This window comes from Delphinus delphis, chromosome 17 (genome assembly GCF_949987515.2).
Source record: "Delphinus delphis chromosome 17, mDelDel1.2, whole genome shotgun sequence".
Classification (NCBI taxonomy): domain Eukaryota; kingdom Metazoa; phylum Chordata; class Mammalia; order Artiodactyla; family Delphinidae; genus Delphinus; species Delphinus delphis.
In genome coordinates, this window is record NC_082699.1 from 64,203,558 (window position 1) to 64,217,567 (window position 14,010).

General features: G+C 40.5%; 1 pseudogene; it reads left to right on the forward strand.

The window, feature by feature from the left end:
- The first annotated feature begins 7,139 nt into the window (after window positions 1–7,139).
- On the forward strand, window positions 7,140–8,693 carry LOC132440375 (calreticulin pseudogene; annotated as a pseudogene).
- Window positions 8,694–14,010: the final 5,317 nt, after the last annotated feature.

A 14,010-nucleotide genomic window follows, 5' to 3' on the forward strand; every position in this document is an offset into this window, starting at 1 on the left:
CATATTTTTAGGAAGTGAATTGAGCTGTCCAGACCAGCCCTGCAGTGGCTGAGAATTTCATACAATTGAAATAGCTTCTCTCATGTGAGAGAAGCTACTATTGAGGAGGTTCTTCCCATGCACAGGTTTTAAGGGGAGGGAGCATCACACCTGAACAAGCCCACTATAAAACATAGAGAGAGTGAGAGAGAGAAACTCTTTACATAACTCTTGTATAGCGCCTACGCTCCTGAGTCCCTCACAGGATTGATTTCTTGGGGAGGCAGTATGAAGCATGGAGTTAGACAGGTCAGCCTTGCCTCTTCCACATCCTGAACGTGTTCTTGAAGCAAGTGGTACTTCACCTCTGTATCCTGTTTCCTCATTTGTTAACTCTCTGTTATGGCTGTACTGTGTCCCCCAAAATCCATATGTTGAAGTCTAAACCCTCAGTGCCTCAGAATGTGACTGTATGTGGAGCATTAGTTTTTGAAGAGGTAATGAAGTTAAAATCAGGTCATTAGAGTGGGCCCTCATCCCATATGACCACAGTCTTTGTAAGAAGAGAAGCTCAGGATACAGACACAGGAAGAGGAAGGACCATCTGAGCAGACACCATCTCCAGGCCAAGGGGAGAGGTCTTAGAAGAAACCAACCCTGCTGACACCATGATAGACTTCCAGCCTCCGTAAGTGTGAGAAAATAAATTTATGTTGTGTAAGCCACTCTAGCCTGTGGTACTTGGTGATGGCAGCCCTAGCTAACTAATACCCTTTCCAAATTGGATTAATTCCTGAAGGTTCTTAACAAAATGTCTGGAATTCAGTAATTGCTTGATAAATGGTGTCATTTGTTGTCATTTTCTGTGCTTCTCTTTAACAGAAAAACTGAAGCCAGGTCAGCTAAATCAGTGGTTCTTAGCTGGGCGTGATTTTTGCCACCCAAGAGATATTTGGCAGTGTCTGGAGATATCTTTGGTTGTCACAAATTAGGGGGAAGGGTGCCACCAGAGTCTAGTGATTAGGGATGGTTCCCAACTATGCACAGAACAGCCCCCACACACAGAACAAGATTCCAGTATTGCAGAGGTTGAGAAGCCCTGAGCTAAACCAACACTGGCATTCACCTGAGAGCCAGCGCTCACACCCCAATGAGCCCCACATCCCTGTTTTGTGAAATGCCACTTTTGTGAGGCATTTCCCTCCCACTAACTCCAAGGCCAGCTGGTATACCAACAGATAGGCTTGGCCATGCCCCCTGTCTAGCACTCACAGTGTGAAATGATAGAGAGGAATCTAACTACCAGGTGTATTCGTAGGCTTTTACTACAATAATGCTGCCTAATGAACAATTACAAATCTGTGAGGCAAACAAAATAAGCATTTACTTGCTTCTCACGGCTTTGAGGGATGGCTGGAAGAGTTAGCTTCGAGCTGTGGGTCAAGCTCAGGTCTGCCCCATGCGTTTTATTCTGGAGCCTGGGCTGAAGGAACGCCAAGAAATGGGCATGTTCTTCCCATGATGGAAGATCCCAGTGGGACAAGCAGAAACAATGATGTCCCCTAAGGCTCAGAACTGACACATGGTCACCTCAGCCCACATTTCATGGCCCAAAACCCATCTGTGGCTCTCTGTTAGCTACAGGATAAAGTCTAAATGCCTTAGACTGCCTTCAATCCTGTTTTGGAGCCAAATGGACTATAATAGAAAAACATCTGTTTAAGTCTTTAGCAGAACACAAAAGGGCCTCACTGTCCATCTCTGCCATCTCTTCAGCTCTACTGTGGCTGGACTTGCAGTTCCCAAATGGGTCCTTCTTACTATTTCACACCAACAGGACTCTGCAGATGCTGCCACCCTGAAATGTCTTTTCCCCACCTGCTCTTGAAGAATTCCTCTCATTCTCTAAGTACCAGTTCATGTGTCTCTTTTTCTGCAAAGCTCCCCAACCCAACCAGAACTAAATATTTTCTTTAGCTATCACTGTAAAGAGAAAATGATCTGTAAGATCACTCCTCATATGCCATTGCCCTTATCTCTGAACAATTAAGGAGCACTCTGAGGACAAAAACAGTGTCCTATTCATGCTCAGGTCCCCAGTACCTAAGTACTAACATTTGTTGAATTATTGAGTCAGTAAATGAATGAATGATTCAGTAAATAAATGACTGAATTTTGTGTTCCATTGCAGGTATGTTTATACTTCTCCTTAGTTTATTCAGACAACTAGTTGCCTCCCAAAAGCCATTTTCCCCTTCTTCCTTATGAACTAAAGCCTAAATTTTAAGCTGAGAACATTATCATTCACTTCTCAACCTTCTTTGCAGCAATGTGTGCCCATGAAATTAAGTTCTAGATAATAATATATAAGCAGAAATGTTGTATGAAACATTCTGAGTGGCATCTTAACAGAGACAGGACAGACTTCTTCCATTCCTCCTTCCCGCTGCCTAGAATCCAGATATAATGGCAAAAGCTTTAGCAGCCATCTTGGACCATGAGGATGGTAGGTGCACATGACAGAGCAGAAAGATAGAAAGCTTGTAAGTCTCTAATTCATGGAGCTTCCTTAGCAGCCCCACACTACTTACCTCCAAAATTACATTACATGAGACAATAAACCCTTGTATGTTTTAGCAACTGTATTTGAGCCTCTTTTTTTACAAACAAACAATTCTAAAGTGTACTTCAAGGTCTCCCTGAGTCCTCACTAGGTGAACACATCTTCCTCTCAATGTGTTATACATTCACTTTCCTATCAGTGGTTTTGGCGTTCCCTACACAGTCTTTTAAGGACTGGAGGGGACCCCAACTAGGGAAATAATCTTGAGAAAGAAGAATGGAGCTGGAGGAATCATGCTCCCTGACTTCAGATTATATTACAAAGCTACAGTAGTCAAAACAGTATTGTACTGGCACAAAAAACAGACACATAGAGCAATGGAACAGGATAAAAAGGACAAAAATAGGGGGGACTTTCAAGATAGTGGAGGATTAAGCCATGGAGATCAACTTCCTCCCCACAAATACATCTACATGTGGAACAACTCTTACAGAACACCTACTGAATGCTGGCAGAAGACCTCAGACTTCCCAAAAGGGAACAGACACCCTCAGGTGACCTATATACAGGGCAGAGCCAAATCTAAAGCTGAACCCCAGGATCTGTGCGAACAAAGAAGAGAAAGGGAAATTTCTCCCAGCAGCCTCAGGATCAGAGGAACTTGATGTAGCTTGTATCTGTGGAATACCTGAACAGACAATGAATCATCCCAAAATTGAGATGGCGGACTTTGGGAGCAACTGTAGACTTGGGGTTTGCTTTCTCCATCTAATTTGTTTCTGGTTTTATGTTTATCTTAGTTTAGTATTTACAGCTTATTATCATTGGTAGATTTGTTTATTGATTTGGTTGCTTTCTTCCTTTTTTTTAATATATATGTTTTTTTTTCCTTTTTCTCTTTTTGTGAGTGTGTATGTGTATGCGTCTTTGTGTGATTTTGTCTGTATAGCTTTGCTTTTACCATTTGTCCTAGGGTTCTGTCTGTCCGTTTGTTTTGGGGGATTTTTGGGATTTGTTTGTTTTTTTTAGTCTAGTTTTTAGCTCTTGTTATCATTGGTGGATTTGTTCATTGGTTTCGTTGCTCTCTTCTTTCTTTTCTTTATTACTTTTTTATTTTTAATAAAATATTTTTTAATTTTTTATTTTAATAACTTTATTTTATTTTATTATTTCTTTTTTTTCCTCTCTTTTCTTCTGAGCCATGTGGCTGACAGGGTCTTCATGCTGCAGCCAGGTATCAGGCCTGAGCCTCTTAGGTGAGAGAGCCAAGTTCAGAACATTGGTCCACCAGAGACCTCCTGGCCACATGTAATATCAAACGGTGAAAACTCTGGCAGAGATCTCCATCTCAACGCTAAGACCCAGCTCCACTCAAAAACCAGCAAGCAACAGTGCTGGAAAACCCATGCCAAACAACTAGCAAGACAGGAACACAACTCCACCCATTAGAAGAGAGGCTGCTTAAAGTCATATTAAGTTTACAGACACCCCAAAACACACCACTGGATGTGGTCCGCCCCACCAGAAACACAAGATCCAGCCTCATCCACCAGAACACATCCACTAGTCCCCTCCACCAGGAAGCCTACACAACCCACTGAACCAATCTTACCCACTGGGGGCAGACACCAAAAACAATGGGAACTACGAACCTACAGCCTGTGAAAAGGAGACCTCAAAGGCAGTAAGTTAAGCAAAATGAGGAGACAGAGAAAAACACAGAAGGTGAAGGAGCAAAGTAAAAACCCACCATACCAAACAAATGAAGAGGAAATAGGCAGTCTACCTGAAAAAGAATTCAGAGTAATGATAGTAAAGATGACACAAAATCTTGGAAATACAATGGAGAAAATACAAGAAATGTTTAATAAGGACCTAGAAGAACTAAAGAGCAAACAAGCAACGATGAACAACACAATAAATGAAATTAAAAATTCTCTAGAAGGAATCAATAGCAGAATAACTGAGGCAGAAGAACAGTAAGTGACTTGGACTATAAAATACTGGAAATAACTAACACAGAGCAGGATAAAGAAAAAAGAATTGAGGACAGTCTCAGAGACAACTGCAACAACATTAAATGCACCAACATTCAAATTATAGGGGTCCCAGAAGAAGAAGAGAAAAAGAAAGGGACTGAGAAAATATTTGAAGAGGTTATAGTTGAAAACTTCCCTAACATGGGAAAGGAAATAAGTCAATCAAGTCCAGGAAGCTCAGACACTCCCACACAGGATAAATCCAAGGAGAAGCATGCCAAGACACATATTAATCAAACTATCAACAATTAAATACAAAGAAAAAGTATTAAAAGCAGCAAGGGAAAAGCAACAAATAACATACAAGGGAATCCCCATAAGGTTAACAGATGATTTCTCAGCAGAAACTCTACAAGCCAGGAGGGTGTGGCAGGACATATTTAAAGTGATGAAAGGGATAAACCTACAATCAAGATTACTCTACCCAGCAAGGATCCCATTCAGATTCTACAGAGAAATTAAAACCTTTACAGAGAAGCAAAAGCTAAGAGAATTCAGCACCACCAAACCAGCTTTAAAACAAATGCTAAGAAACTTCTCTAGACAGGAAACACAAGAGAAGGAAAAGACCTACAATAACAAACCCAAAACAATTAAGAAAATGGTAATAGGAACATACATATCGATAATTACCTTGAATGTAAATGGATTAAATGCTCCAACCAAAAGACATAGACTGACTGAATAAATACAGAAACAAGACCCATATATATGCTGTCTGCAAGAGACCCACTTCAGACCTAGGGACACATACAGATTGAAAGTGAGGGGATGGCAAAAGATATTCCATGCAAATGGAAATCATAAGAAAGCTGGAGTAGCAATTCTTGTATCAGACAAAATAGGCTTTAAAATAAAGACTATGACAAGAGACAAAGAAGGACACGACATAATGATCATGGGATCAATCCAAGAAGAAGATATAACAATTGTAAATATTTATGCACCCAACATAGGAGCACCTCAATACATAAGGCAAATGTTAACAGCCATAAAAAGGGAAATCAACAGTAACACAATCATAGTAGTGGACTTTAACACCCCATTTTCACCAATGGACAGATCATCCAAAACAAAAATAAATAAGGAAACACAAGCTTTAAATGATACATTAAACAAGATGGACTTAATTGATATTTATAGGACATTCCATCCAAAACAACAGAATACACTTTCTTCTTACGTGATCATGGAACATTCTCCAGGATAAATCATATCCTGGGTCACAAATCAAGCCTTGATAAATTTAAGAAAATTGAAATCATATCAAGCATCTTTTCCGACCACAATGCTATGAGACTAGATATCAATTACAGGAAAAAATTCTGTAAAAAATACAAATGCATGGAGGCTAAACAATACACTACTAAATAACCAAGAGATCACTGAAGAAATCAAGGAGGAAATCAAAAAATACCTAGAAACAAATGATAATGAAAACACAATGACCCAAAGCTTATGGGATGCAGCAAAAGCAGTTCTAAGAGGGAAGTTTATAGCAATACAATCCTACCTCAAGAAACACCTCAAATAAACAACCTAACCTTACACCTAAAGCAATTAGAGAAGGAAGAACAGAAAAACCCCAAATTTAGCAGAAGGAAAGAAATCATAAAGATCAGATCAGAAAAAATGAAAGAGAAATGAAGGAAATGATAACAAAGATCAATAAAACTAAAAGCTTGTTCTTTGAGAAGATAAACAAAATTGATAAACCATTAGCCAGACTCATCAAGAAAAAAAGGAAGAAGACTCAGATCAATAGAATTAGAAATGAAAAAGGAGAAGTAATAACTGACACTGCAGAAATACAAAGGATCATGAGAGATTACTACAAGCAACTCTATGCCAATAAAATGGAAAACCTGGAAGAAATGGACAAATTCTTAGAAATGTACAACCTTCCGAGACTGAACCAGGAAGAAATAGAGAATATAAACAGACCAATCACAAGCACTGAGATTGAAACTGTGATTAAAAACCTTCCAGCAAACAAAAGCCCAGGACCAGATGGCTTCACAGGCAAATTCTATCAAACACTTAGAGAACAGCTATCACCTATCCTTCTCAAACTCTTCCAAAATATAGCAGAGGGAGAAATACTCCCAAACTCATTCTACGAGGCCACCATCACCCTGATGCCAAAACCAGACAAAGATGTTACAAAGAAAGAAAACTACAGGCCAATATCACTGATGAACATAGATGGAAATATCCTCAACAAAATACTAGCAAACAGAATCCAACAGCACATTAAAAGGATCATACACCATGATCAAGTGGGGTTTATCCCAGGAATGCAAGGATTCTTCAATATATGAAAATCAATCAATGTGATAAACCATACTAAGAAATTGAAGTATAGAAACCATATGATCATCTCAATAGATGCAGAAAAAGCTTTCAACAAAATTCAACACCCATTTATGATAAAAACCCTCCGGACAGTAGGCATAGAGGGAACTTACCTCAACATAATAAAGGCCAGTCCCTACTGCAGAGCTACTGCTCAAAAAGCGACTTAAAGGGCCCACGCACCACAACCCCCTCGGCCTGCCATGCTGCTGCCCATGCTGCTGTTGCTCCGCCTTCTTGGCCTGGCCACCGCTGAACCCGCCATTTACTTCAAGGAGCAGTTTCTGGATGGAAACGGGTGGACTGAGTGCTGGATCGAATCCAAACACAATCGGATTTTGGCAAATTCGTTCTCAGTTCCGGCAAGTTCTATGGTGACCAGGAGAAAGATAAAGGGCTGCAGACAAGCCAGGGTGCCCGGTCTTACACTGTGTTGGCCAGATTCGAGCCCTTCAGCAATAAGGGTCATACACTGGTGGTGCAGTTCACTGTGAAACGCGAACGGAACATCGACTGTGGGGGTGGCTACTTGAAGCTATTTCCAGATGGTCTGGACCAGAGAGACATGCGTGGAGACTCCGAATACAACATCATGTTTGGCCCGGACATCTGTGGCCCTGGCACCAAGAAGGTTCATGTCATCTTCAACTACAAGGGCAAGAACGTGCTGATCAACAAGGATATCCGTTGCAAAGACGATGAATTCACACACCTTTACATGCTGGTTGTGTGGCCTGATAATACCTGTGAGCTAAAGACTGACAACAGCCAGGTGGAGTCAGGCTCCTCGGAGGATGATTGGGATTTCTTGCCCCCCAAGAAGATAAAGGATCCTGATGCTGCAAAGCCTGGAGACTGGGACGAGTGAGCCAAGACTGATGACCCTACAGACTCCAAGCCTGAGGACTGGGACAAGCCTGAGCACATTCCTGACCCTGATGCTAAGAAGCCCGAGGACTGGGATGGAGAGATGGATGGAGAATGGGAACCAACAGTGATTCAGAACCCAGAGTCCAAGGGGGAGTGGAAGCCCTGGCAGATTGACAACCCAGATTACAAGGGCATTTGGATCCACCCAGAGATCGACAACCCTGAGTACTCCCCTGATAGCAACATCTATGCCTATGAAAACTTTGCTGTACTGGGCTTGGATCTCTGATCTCCAGGCAGGTCAAGTCTGGCACCATCTTTGACAACTTCCTCATCACCAACAATGAGGCATATGCTGAGGAGTTTGGCAATGAGACATGGGGTGTCATGAAGGTAGCAGAAAAACAAATGAAGGACAAGCAAGATGAAGAGCAGAGGCTAAAGGAGGAGGAGGGAGGAGGAGGATGAGAAAGTGGAGGACGAGAAGGAAGACGCTGTCGCTGGCCAGGCCAAGGGTGAGTTGCAGGGGCCACACTGCCGCCTCCAGGGCTGGACTGAGGCCTGAGTGCTCCAGCCACAGAGCCGGCCATGCACCGTGCAAAATAATGTCTCTATGAGACTGGAGAACTTTCCTTTTTTTTCAGGCAGGTTCCAATTTGGGGTGGATTTTGTTTTGTTTCCCACCCTCCCTTTTTTTTGTTTGTTTGTTTTTTTTAACTGATGTTTTGTTTCTGAATCTCCTTCAGCCCTCAACCCTGGCCTTCATCGTTCTTGATTTGACATCTTTGCTTTCTGTTGTCCCCTTATCTCCCCAGATCCCTTAGTTCCCCTCCAACTTGGGGACTCGGGGTGGGGTGTGGTGTGGAGGAGATGCCCGAGGCCCAAGGTTCCATCTGCTCTCCTTCCTGGATCCCACAGGGGGGTAGGAGAAGAGGGTGACATCACCAGCTCCCCAGCACTGAGAAAGAATGGGGCTCCTAAGGCCTGAGCTCTGACCTCCCTCTCTCCTTTCGCCCCTGCCCCCAAGACTGGGCCACTTCCGAGTGGCGCAGCAGGTTCTAGCTTGGCTCATACTGAGAATGTAAGAACGACAAACGAAATTTCTATTAAATTAAGTTTTGTGTCTTCAAAAAATAAAATAAAAATAAAAACATAATAAAGGCCATATATAACAAAACCAGAGCCAACATCATTCTCAATGGTGAAAAACTGAAACCATTTCCACTAAGATTAGGAAAAAGACAAGGTTGCCCACTCTCACCACTATTATTCAACATAGTATTGGAAGTTTTAGCCACAGCAATCAAAGAAAAAGAAATAAAAGGAATCCAAATCGGAAAAGAAGTAAAACCATCACTGTTTGCAGATGACATGATACTAAACATAGAGAATCCTAAAGATGTTACCAGAAAACTACTAGAGCTAATCAATGAATTTGGTAAAGTACCAGGATACAAAATTATTGCACAGAAATCTCTTGCATTCCTATACACTAATGATGAAAAATCTGAAAGAGAAATTAAGGAAACACTCCCATTTACCATTGCAACAAAAAGAATAAAATACCTAGGAATAAACCTACCTAAGGAGACAAAAGACCTGTATGCAGAAAACTGTAAGACACTGATGAAAGAAATTAAAGATGATACAAACAGATGGAGAGATATACCATGTTCTTGGATTGGAAGAATCAACATTGTGAAAATGGCTATACTACCCAAAGCAATCTACAGATTCAATGCAATCCCTCTCAAACTACCAAGGGCATTTTTCACAGAACTAGAACAAAAAAATTTCACAATTTGTATGGAAACACAAAAGACCCCGAATAACCAAAGCAATCCTGAGAAAGAAAAACAGAGCTAGAAGAATCAGGCTCCCAGACTTCAGACTATGCTACAAAGCTACAGGAATCAAGACAGTATGGTACTGGCACAAAAACAGAAATATAGATCAATGGAACACGATACAAAGCCCACAGATAAACCCACACACATATGGTCACCTTACCTTTGATAAAGGAGGTAAGAATATACAGTGGAGAGAAGATAGCCTCTTCAATAAGTGGGCTGGGAAAACTGGACAGCTACATGTAAAAAGAATGAAATTAGAACACTCCCTAACACCATACACAAAAATAAACTCAAAATGGGTTAAAGACCTAAAGGTAAGGCCAGACACTATAAAACTCTTAGAGGAAAACATAGGCAGAACACTCTATGACATAAATCACAGCAAGATGCTTTTTGACCCACCTCCCAGAAAAATGGAAATAAAAACAAAAATAAACAAATGGACCTAATGAAACTTAAAAGCTTTTGCACACCAAAGGAAACCATAAGCAGAACAAAAAGACAACCCTCAGAATGGGAGAAAATATTTGCAAATGAAGCAACTGACATAGGATTAATCTCCAAAATTTACAAGCAGCTCATGCAGCTCAATATCAAAAAAAAAAAAAAAATCAACCCAATCCAAAAATGGGCAGAAGACCTAAACAGACATTTCTCCAAAGAAGATATACAGATTGCCAACAAACACATGAAAGGATGCTCAACATCACTAATCATTAGAGAAATGCAAATCAAAACTACAATGAGGTATCACCTCACACCGGTCAGAATGGCCATCATCAAAAAATCTACAAACAATAAATGCTGGAGAGGGTGTGGAGAAAAGGGAACCCTCTTGCACTATTGGTGGGAATGTAAATTGATACAACCACTATGGAGAACAGTATGGAAGTTCCTTAAAAAACTAAAAATAGAACTACCATACGACCCAGCAATCCCACTACTGGGCATATACCCTGAGAAAACCATAATTCAAAAAGAGTCACGTACCACAGTGATCATTGCAGCTCTATTTACAATAGCCAGACATGGAAGCAACCTAAGTGTCCACTGACAGATGAATGAATAAAGAAGATGTGGCACATATATACAATGGAATATTACTCAGCCATAAAAAGAAATGAAACTGAGTTATTTATAGTGAGGGGGATGGACCTAGAGTCTGTCATACAAAGTGAAGTAAGTCAGAAAGAGAAAAACAAATACTGTATGCTAACACATATATATGGAATCTAAGAAAAATAAATGGTTCTGAAGACCCTAGGGGCAGGACAGGAATAAAGATGCAGATGTAGAGAATGGACTTGAGGACACAGGGAGGGGGAAGGGTAAGCTAGGACGAAGTGAGAGAGTGACATTTACACTACCAAATGTAAAATAGATAGCTAGTGGGAAGCAGCCACATAACACAGGGAGATTAGCTCAGTGCTTTGTGTCCAGCTAGAGGGGTGGGATAGGCAGGGTGGGTGGGAGACGTAAGAGGGAGGGGATATGGGGATATATGTATTCGTATAGCTGATTCATTTTGTTATACAGCAGAAACTAACACACCACTGCAAAACAATTATACCCAATAAAGATGTTTAAAAAAATAAATTAAAAAATGAAAGCACAAAACTAAACCCATACAATTAGGGTCAATTAATCTATGCCAAAGGAGGCAAGAATATACAATGGAGAAAAGACAGTCTCCCCAGTAAGTGGTGCTGGGAAAACTGGACAGCTACATGTAAAAGAATGAAATTAGAACATTCTCTAACACCATATACAAAAATAAACTCAAAATGGATTCAAGACCTAAATGTAAGACCAGATTCTATAAAACTCCTTGAGGAAAATATAGGCAGAACACTCTGATATAAATCACAGCAATATTTTTTGATCCATTTCCTAAGGTAAAGGAAATAAAAACAAAAATAAGCAAATGGACCTAATTAAACTTAAAACGTTTTGCACAGCAAAGGAAATGATAAACAAGACGAAAAGACAACCTATGGACTGGGAGAAAATATTTGCAAGCAATGCTACCAACAAGGGATTAATTTCCAAGATACACAAACAGCTCATACAGATTAATATCAAAAACCAAACAACCCAATCAAAAAATGGGTAGAAGACCTAAATAGATATTTCCCCAAAGAAGACATACAGATGGCCAATAGGCACATGAAAAAATGCTCAATATCGCTAATTATTAGAGAAATACAAACGAAAACTATGATGAGGTATTACCTCACACCAGTCAGAATGGCCATCATTAATAAGTCTACAAATAATAAATGCTGGAGAGGATGTGGAGAATAAGGAACCCTCCTACACTGTTGGTGGGAATATAAATTGGTGCAGCCACTATGCAGAACAGTATGGAGGTTCCTTAAAAAACAAAAAAATAGAGTTACCATATGATCCTGCAATTCCACTCCTGGGCAAATACCTGGAGAAAATTCTAATTCAAAAAGATACATGCACCCCAATGTTCACTGCAGCACTACTCATAATAGCCAAGACATGGAAGTAAACTGAATGTCCATCAACAGAAGAATGGATAAAGAAGATGTAGTATATATACAATGAAATATTACTCAGCCATAATAAAGAATGAAATAATGCCATTTGCAGCGACGTGGGTGGACCTAGAGATTATCATATTAAGTGAAGTAAGTCAGACAGAGAAAGACAAATATCATATGCTATCACTTATAGGTGGAATCTTAAAAAAATGATATAAATGAACTTACTTACAAAACAGAAATAGACTCAAAGACATAGGAAACAAACTTATGGCTACCAAGGGGGATAGCAGAGGGTGGGGGGGAAGGGAGATAAATTAGAAGTTTGGGATTAATATATACACTCTACTATATAGTAAATAGGTAAACAAGGACCTTCTGCATAGTACACGAAACTATACTCAATATCTTGTAATAACCTATAAAGGAAAAGAATCTGAAAAAAATATATATATGTGTGTGTGTGTATATATATATATATATATATATATATATATATATGAATCACTCTGCCATACACTCGAAACTAACACAACATTGTAAATTAACTATACTTCAACTAAAAAACAAAAAAAAAAACAGGGCTGGAGGGGAAAAAAAGCCTCTCACAGCCAGCTCAGTCTTTGCATTACTACTGCCAACCTCTCTTTCTACTGAAAACTCAGGGGAAAAAAATATAGTTTTAACACTAAAAAAGTGCCAGGAAATTTTTATAAGTTCAGGTATCAACCCCCCCCCCCCGGAAAGAGGTAAATTCTGTCAACTTTCTTCTGGGCAATTTTAATATTTTACATGTTGAAACCAAAATCCTTGAGCACAGCTGTCATCCTCCACTGTTTCTCTAAACACCTCTCCAGTGCACATGGAGGACAACCCTTTAACCCTCACCCCCTCCCGGCCATCCTTTGTCCACTTCTGCCTACTTGATATATACCAGTCTCCTCTGGCTGCCATCCAACTGTAGGGCTTCAGAGCTTAACATGAAATTCCCCCACGTTATCAAGCCCCACTCCCTCCACCAGACTCCGTGCATCAAGTCCTTTAATCACTTACTCTAATTCCCCTTATCTACACCTGCCCCACACTAATCCAGTATCTCTGTGGAACAATTAGGCTTCCAAATAGAGGCAGTTTCTTCCACTGCCCATTCTTCCCATAGCCAATGGACTGATAGAGTCATAAAATAGGGCAGAGATCACAGAGTCCATCCAGAACACTGGTTTTCAGAGTATCTTTTTTTAAACCTGAACTTTTTGTTCATCTAAAATTTTCGGGGAAGCCAAATATGCAAAGCAGATAAAGGTAGAGCCACTCGAAATGGGAGTGAGTTTGGAGGGAACCCAGAGATCTGCCTAATCTTGCTCCCCACACCTCAGCAGTTTTAAAGGACCCCTCAGAAAACCAAGGCACAAAGTCTCCACATGTGCCCTTCCTTCTTCCTTCTTCCAGAAGGCTACCTCCCCCAGGTGTTTGCATGGATCATCCCCTCACTGCAATCAAGTTCCTAAACAAATGCCACCTGTCGTGAGGGGCCTTTACTGGTCACTTATCTAAAGTACCCCCTCCAAGGCTTCTTTCAGGCTGCCTTAGTCTTGTGTTAGTCCAGGTCCTCTAGGAAAAAGATGCCAAGATGGGATAAGAAATGCACAATTTTATCAGGGAAAACATGAGAAAGTAAAAGGAGGCACAGTAAGTCCCCTACACATGAAAGAGTTTCATTCCGAGAGCGCGTTCGTAAGTCCAATTTGTTCGTAAGTCCCACAAAGTTAGCCTAGGTACCCAACTAACACAATCGGCTATATGGTACTGTACTGTAATAGGTTTATAATACTTGTCACACA